General features: G+C 44.9%; 1 protein-coding gene across 1 annotated transcript in view; it reads left to right on the top strand.

The window, feature by feature from the left end:
* myo16 (myosin XVI) overlaps positions 1-7,500 on the top strand; it is a gene marked incomplete at both ends in the record, with an annotated part of 114,703 nt that overhangs the window by 27,628 nt on the left and 79,575 nt on the right. The window lies entirely within an intron of this gene.

Below are 7,500 nucleotides of genomic sequence, written 5' to 3'. Positions count from 1 at the left end.
CTGCAGCATCATCGTAATTCTCTCTGCTTCCTCTGCATGCAGTAGATTTAAAGTTGGACTTAAGCATGAGGATGGCTGGATAAATAAGGGCTCATAATGAATGTTTAGAGGTAATGTTTATGTGTAGAGATTTGGAGTCTATGGGGATTTATTTGAGGGGTTTATCTGTTTTTCTTTTACATCCTTTCAAATGGCTCCATTAATTCAAATTAAATCAGACTTGCAAGTCATTTTCAGTAAATACTGTCAGCCTAGCTTGTCATAATTCTCGAGACTGTCGTTATGAGTCAGGCAGGAATATGCTTTAAGAGCATAATGGCTTACTGGTTTGTCGGAGAGAAGGGTCATTTTAGGATCATCTCCACCAGCGTCTTCATGAGCGAACGGCTTCACTGTTAATTAGCTTTTTTAATTTGGCTCTGTACCCATCTTCACCCCCCCCCCCCACCCCCCCCCCCCCCCACACACACACACACAGGCCTCATTTCAGTGTGCTAATGAAGGGAAGTGAACTCAGCAGCATATAGTGGTGCCGGGGGCTTAGAAGTTAGCATCGGAGACACATTGTGTGACTTGCATGTGGTGACAAAACGTTCCCCGCAATGTATCGCCCACTCTCCCTTTCCCTCTCTCTCTCTTTCTTTCTCCCTCCCTCCTCCCTCTCTCCTTTTCTCTCTCTCCCTCTGTCATTCTGCCTCTCTCTCTCTAAGTGGTTTCTTCCCTGATTAAGTTGGCCCTGTCGTAGCCTGTATGGCTTTGAGAACTGTGTCTAATACACCAGTAGAGCTTGGCAGTGCTTTTGGGTGAGGGGGCAGAGAAGCGAGGGAGAGAGAGAGAGAGAGAGAGAGAGAGAGAGAGAGATGGAGAGAGAGGGGGAAGTAGGGAAAGAGAGAGAGAGAGAGAGAGAGAGAGAGAGAGAGAGAGAGAGAGAGAGAGAGAGAGAGAGAGAGAGAGAGAGAGAGAGAGAGAGAGAGAGAGAGAGAGAGAGAGAGAGAGAGTTTTGCCAGCAGGGACTCCCGCTGGGGATGCGGCGTTCAAACGTTTTATTTTTAAGTTTCCTCCTTTCTCTCTCTTACACGCTGCGAAGCCGTCGCTATGGGAGGCTGCCGCAAATGTGTGTCGCCGGGGTGCAGAGGAAGTGTGTGTGAGAGAGGGAGAGAGGGTGAAGAGCGAAGAGGAGAGGGACCCACTTTCTCTCATCTGTTCTCTCTCACTGCTAATGAGGTCACGATTTCTGAAGATTTCTTTAAACACCCCTCTGCTCCACACACACTCTCTCTCTCTATCTCTCTCAAACAAACCCTCTCTCACACACACACACACACACACACACACACACACACACACACACACACACACACACACACATACACACAGTAACACATAGAGAGAGAGAGAGATTAAGTCATTTTCACTCCTCTAGGACAGAAACCACAAATATAGCCTGAAGAGTATGAATGGGAGCGAGAGAAGAAGAGAGGGGTGGGCGGCAGGAGGATAAAAGCCTTCAGACGGCTAAAAAAACGCCTTCTGCCTTGTTTGTTCTTTTATGCTTATGTAAATTCTCCTCCGTGTCTAGCGTGTGTCTTTTTGCTGGTTATACTTTTCTGTTTGTGTTCTGTATATGTGTGTGTGTGTGTGTTCATTGGTAGTATTGTGCATATGAGTGTTTTGTGTGTGTGTGTGTTTCTGCATGTTTGCATGTGTGCGTCTCTCTGTGTTCATTAGTAGTAGAAGTAGTGTAGTGATGTGTAGTGTGTGTGTGTGTGTGTGTGTGTGTGTGTGTGTGTGTGTGGAGAGCAGAGTGAATGAATGTGAATATTCCAGAAGTAGGGCTCATTTGTATGGAGATGTTAGTTGTTTGGCATGTGAAGGAGGGGGTGGGGGGGTTTACTCGCCCACACTGAAGACACTTGCTGAAAAAAAAAAAGGAAACAGCAGCTTAGCTGGTGCCTGATTAAAAATAGCTGTCAATTTTGTACCTCCCCCTTGGACCAAATCTGCCATTGGAAGGCATTTCCTTGCATCAATACATGCACAGCTGAATGCAAGTCTGCACTTATAGAAAAGGTTCACACACAAGGATTATTCTTGCAAATGGTGTTTTTTTTTGTATCGACCTGCACCCGAGATAACCCAGTATGATTGACAGGTATGTTTCCATGGAAACAGTAAAAATGGACCTCCACAGCAAATCTCTGACCAAAGATCCTCTTTATAGTCCTTGCTAATTAATTAGCATGCTAATTAAGCTTGGATGTTAAAAGGTGGCAGGTTGGTTTATGTGTCTCCTGGAAGAACTATTAAGCTCTGCACTTTAGCTGGTGCTGATACAAGGAGAGGCTCACAGAAAAAATGTCTCAGTTGCCATGGACACCTGGTGGTGACCTATTCCGGGATAAGCATCCACTGTTTTTATACCTAGGCATCCTGTTGCTGTTACTTCCATCATTTATTCATTACCTGCTTACTTATTTATTTCCTTTCAATCTGTCCATACATCCTTACCTTTGCTGTTTTTTATGAGCTAATGCATTTGCTGTCTTGCCTGGCTTGAGTGTCCTTTTTAAAAAAAATAAAACCTCCACTGCCTCTCATTTTTATTCCTGTCTGTCTTATGTTCCTGTGGCAGTTTGTCCTCCATTTCAGTCCGACCTGTCATTCACTCCTCTCTCGCCCCCCTATTTACTCATCATGCCCTTCTCATGCGTCTTCTTCAGCCACTCTCCTCATCCACCCATATCTCAGTCTCTTTTTCTCTCTTCCTCTTTTTCTTCTTCTGCTCGTCCTGTCTCTTCCTCTCTTTCTCTCAGTCCTTCCACCCCCCTCACTCACCCTCCCTCTCTCAGTATCTCTTAGCTGAGAGGCCTGTGTTATTGTTTCTCTTGGCTAATGCACTGAAGTTAATGCTCTTATCGTTTCCCTACAATCCCTGCTTTGGGGAAACAGCTTCCTGCTCGCTTTTCTGCTTCTCCTCACTGCTGCTTTCCACCATCCCAGCGGGATCCTTTCCCTGCCAGGCGCTGAAAAACTGGGCCACGGCAGTATGGAATTTTTGGAAGCTGTCAAAATTCCCCGGCATTTTCGGTGTGAATGAAGACGTCAAATACCGAGCGTCGCAGGTGGATCAGTCGCTCCTCTGTGAGATTGGGGGAGTCTGGTGGGAGATCCCATGAGATTGCCGGGCCTTGATAATCAGCTCGCTTTACTCAGGCTCTTCAGAGATGCCGGTTTATGTAGGCCGAACGACTAGTTCTGCGAGTGACTTTCATTATCGTAAACCATAACGGTATGAAATGCAAACATTACATTACATCACTAGTGTGTTAAACTTTCAGTTTTCAAATCAAATACTCTCTGAATGTATTCAACAATGAAATCTATGAAGGTCACAGTATCGAAGAGAATCGGCGCCATAGATTTTGCCGCTGAAGCTAATAACAGCTTTATCTACACTTGCATTAGCCAATTAGCATAAATGATTTGCCGTTACAGCGACAATTACAAGTGGGCTCGTATCTCAACCATAATGAAACTCTGGTTGGCTTTGCGAGGCGGATTAGGTTTTGATGGCGCCATTTTGTCCTAATTATTTGGGGATGTAATCAGACAGAGGTGTCAGCTGTTGTTTTGCGGGGCTGTGCTGAGAAGCGTTTCATCTCCTGCTCCCCCTTGCAGACACCCTGGTTTGGGAGCGCGGGCCTCAAACTGTTCGGCGTCTCCCTCTGAAGTGTCAGTCTGTGTTTTGCCAACCTCCAAATCACACCTTTGTGTGTGTGTCTGTCTGTCTGTCTGTCTGTCTGTCTGTCTGTCTGTCTGTCTGTCTGTCTGTCTGTCTGTCTGTCTGTCTGTCTGTCTGTCTGTCTGTCTGTCTGTCTCTGTCTGTCTGTCTCTGTGTCTGTGTCTGTGTCTGTGTCTGTGTCTGCGTATGTGAGATGGTCTCTTACAAAACGTTTTTTTTACATTGCGTAACTTAGGAACATTGGGAACCTTTGTCTGCCTTCTCTCTGATAAAGCTTAAAGTTATTTTTTCCCTCTTACATGTCAGTGTTATAAAATTAAACCACTGTGATGTCTACAAACTGAAACTGTGAGTTTTATGTAAGGGCTCTTTGAGAGAGAGCATGCCACTCATCAGAAGGTCAGGCGGTGTGGAGAGGGAATTACTCTACCTGCTGTGTCACAGAAACAATAACCCCTTACTGCTTTTACCAAACAATTATATCAGAGTATGCTCTCAGTGGTGGAAGAGAACAAATTGCCTTCACTCATTTTCTATGAGCTGAAACTCAAGAAGTGATATATATACTTACTGCTTTTACCAACCAATTATATCAGATATTGTGATATATACAGTACTGTGCAAAAGTTTTAGGCAGGTGTGAAAAAATGCTGTAAACTAGGAATGCTTTCAAAAACGGAAGTGTTAACAGTTTATTTTCATCAATTCTTCATAAATTAACTAAATGCAGTGAAGGAACAGAAGAAAATTCTAAATTAAATCAATATTTGGTGTGACCACCCTTTGCCTTCAAAATAGCATCAATTCTTCCAGATACACTTGCGCAGTTTTTGAAGGAACTCGGCTGGTAAATTGTTCCAAACATCTTGGAGAACTAACCACAGATCTTCTGTGGATGTAGGCTTCCTAAAATTCTTCTGTCTCTTCATGTAAACCCAGACAGACTCGATGATGTAGAGATCAGGGCTCTGTGGGGGTCATACCATCACTTGCAGGACTTTCTGTTCTTCTTTAAGCTGAAGATAGTTGCTAATGACATTGGCTGTATGTTTGGGGTTATGTTCCTGCTGCAGAATACATTTGGTGCCAATCATACGCCTCCCTGATGGTATTTCATGATGGATTAGTATCTGCCTGTATTTCTCAGCATTGAGGACACCATTCATTCTGACCAAATTTCCAACTCCACTTGCAGAAATGCAGCCCCAAACTGGAAAGGAACCTCCACCATGCTTCACTGTTGCCTGCAGACCCTCATTATTGTACCTCTCTCCAGCCCTTCGGCGAACAAACTGCCTTCTTCTACAGCCAAATATTTCTAACTTTGACTCATCAGTCCAGAGCACCTTCTGCCATGTTTCTGCACCCCAGTTTCTATGTTTTCGTGCTTAGTTCAGTCACTTGGCCTTGTTTCCTTGTCGGGGTAGAGCTTTTTGGCTGCAACTCTTCCATGAAGACCACTTCTGGCCAGACTTCCCTGGACAGTAAATGTCTGTACCTGGGTACCACTGGTTTCTGCCAGTTCTGAGCTGATGCCACTGCTTGAAATCTTCCGATTTCGAAGGTAAATAAGGTTGATGTGTTTTTCATCAGCTGCATTAAGTTTCCTTGGCTGACCACTGCGTCTACGATCCTCAACGTCTTCTTCAAAAGAGCTTGAACTGCACATTTTGAAACCCCTGTCTGCTTTGAAATCTTTGTCTGGGAGAGACCCTGCTGATGCAGTATAACTATGTTGTGTCTTGTTGCTGTGCTCAGTCTTACCATGTAAATGGATACAAAATAAATATTTATTGTTTACATTTTTCAAAGCATTCTTAGTTCATAGCATTTTTTCACACCTGCCTAAAACTTTTGCACAGTACTGTATATGGGGATATATCAGATATAGTGATATGTATTGGGATATGTCAGACATAGTGATATGTATGGGTATATATATATATATATATATATATCAGATACTGCATTGTTCCAAATGAAATGCTGCTACAGAAAGCCATATACTTCATGTATTATATTGGATTTCCCATCTACCCTGACATCCATAATCTAACTTAAGTTATAGAACCAACCACAATTTTCCTTGTACTGTAGCCAGGCCGAGTCCCCCTGGGACGGCCTCTCTGGAGCCCTGGTTGCCCTCACTGTTAGCACTCCAATCAGTCAGTCAACAGTGATCGGCGTGTCTGCGGTTGCTATGGCGGAGGTGACAACACGCCGCTAATGGGTTGATGTCGCCGCAGTGCAGTGTACCCATCAATCATAACTCGATTGTGAGTGAGGATACTGAGAAAGCCTGAGGTCGGAGGTCAGCTTGTTAACCCCTGCTGTCCGCACCCTCCTCCACCATCTCGTTGTCCTACTTAAGTGGACTCCCGTTAATGTGTCACTGTTTATTGTCAACTGCCAAACAGATGATGCACTTGTGAAAGATCGATTCCCCACCTGCTGTCCCACGGGGTTCATACATCACCCTGTATCGTCCTGGTCCCTTATCACGCTGCTAGCTAAGAGGACAGTGTTTGCAATACGGCCGTCGCTGAAAAACAAGGCAGAGAGGTCAATGTGGTGATTGTCAACATGTTTCGCTTTGTTAGATGTGTTAGATAGTTAGATGTGTCTTCTACTTTTTCTTTGAGGAAATGCAGACTGTAACGTAATTGTTCCTCCAGTCACCACATAGGCCCAGCATGCAGTGCAGGTGAAGAGTGGCACATGGCTTTGTGAGTGCTGCATATACACATCAGTTATCACATCATGGCTGCTGTATCCTAATGTAGGTCAGAACTTTGAGTTTGCAACTTTAATGGCTGTCAGCACATTGTCCATCAGTACCATCCCCTCCTCAGGTGTGTTATTTCTGCTTTTGTAATGGTTGAAAGAGCCTCTCTGTTTGGGGATATACCCTGTCTTTGAAGCTCTTTTCCCCCACAAAAGACAAACAACATAGCATTCAATACACAAACTATACACCAAACCCAACCAAACCGTCTGGTAGACACAAATATACAAACAAATCATCAGGTAGACGGTCATATCTATTCTGCATGCACTTGTTCAAGAGTACTACAGGTCCATGACCTGAAAGGCTTGCACAGCGGGAGAGACAGGAGAGAGGAGAGGGGAGGAAAAAAAGAGGAGAGAGGAGGAAAGAGGAGAGTGAAGGTGAAGAAAGGAGAGAAGGGGATGAGGAAGAAAAGGAAATGAGAGGAGGAGAGAATGGAAGAGAGGGGAGGACATCCGGAGAGAGAGGAGGAGAGGAAAGTGGAGAGCAGGGTTTGTTGCATACTGATGGTGAAGGCTGACCAGTATGTGCTTGGCTCAGCGCTCAGCCTGCAGGTCCCACTGGAGACGGTGGCTCAGTGGCAGAATGCAGCTGATGGCTCTATCAGCTCATTACTGCTGGCACCGAGCAGACAGTAGCACCCCCACACCCCACACCTCACTACCCCCGCCCCACACCCCTCACCCGCAGCTCAGTACTCCCCACTCCACTCAGCAGCAAATGTCTCCACTGCACTGTCAAAGCCAAATCAATACATAACAAGCTGTGCTTTCTCTGAAATTCAGAGTCTCTATTAGACACACACACACACACACACACTTTTCGCTTTGTTACACTCTAACTCTCTCCCTTCATCTCTTTCTCTTACCATCTCACTCTTTCTGTCATGAACACACACACACACACACACACACACCAAACTCTCTGTTGAAACTATGTAATGGCGGATGCATGCCTATGACTTGTTTGT

The sequence above is a fragment of the Sprattus sprattus genome, assembly GCF_963457725.1.
Source record: "Sprattus sprattus genome assembly, chromosome: 5".
Lineage (NCBI taxonomy): Eukaryota > Metazoa > Chordata > Actinopteri > Clupeiformes > Clupeidae > Sprattus > Sprattus sprattus.
The sequence above is the reverse complement of the archived record's forward strand: the minus strand, read 5'-3'. Positions and strand labels throughout refer to the sequence as shown.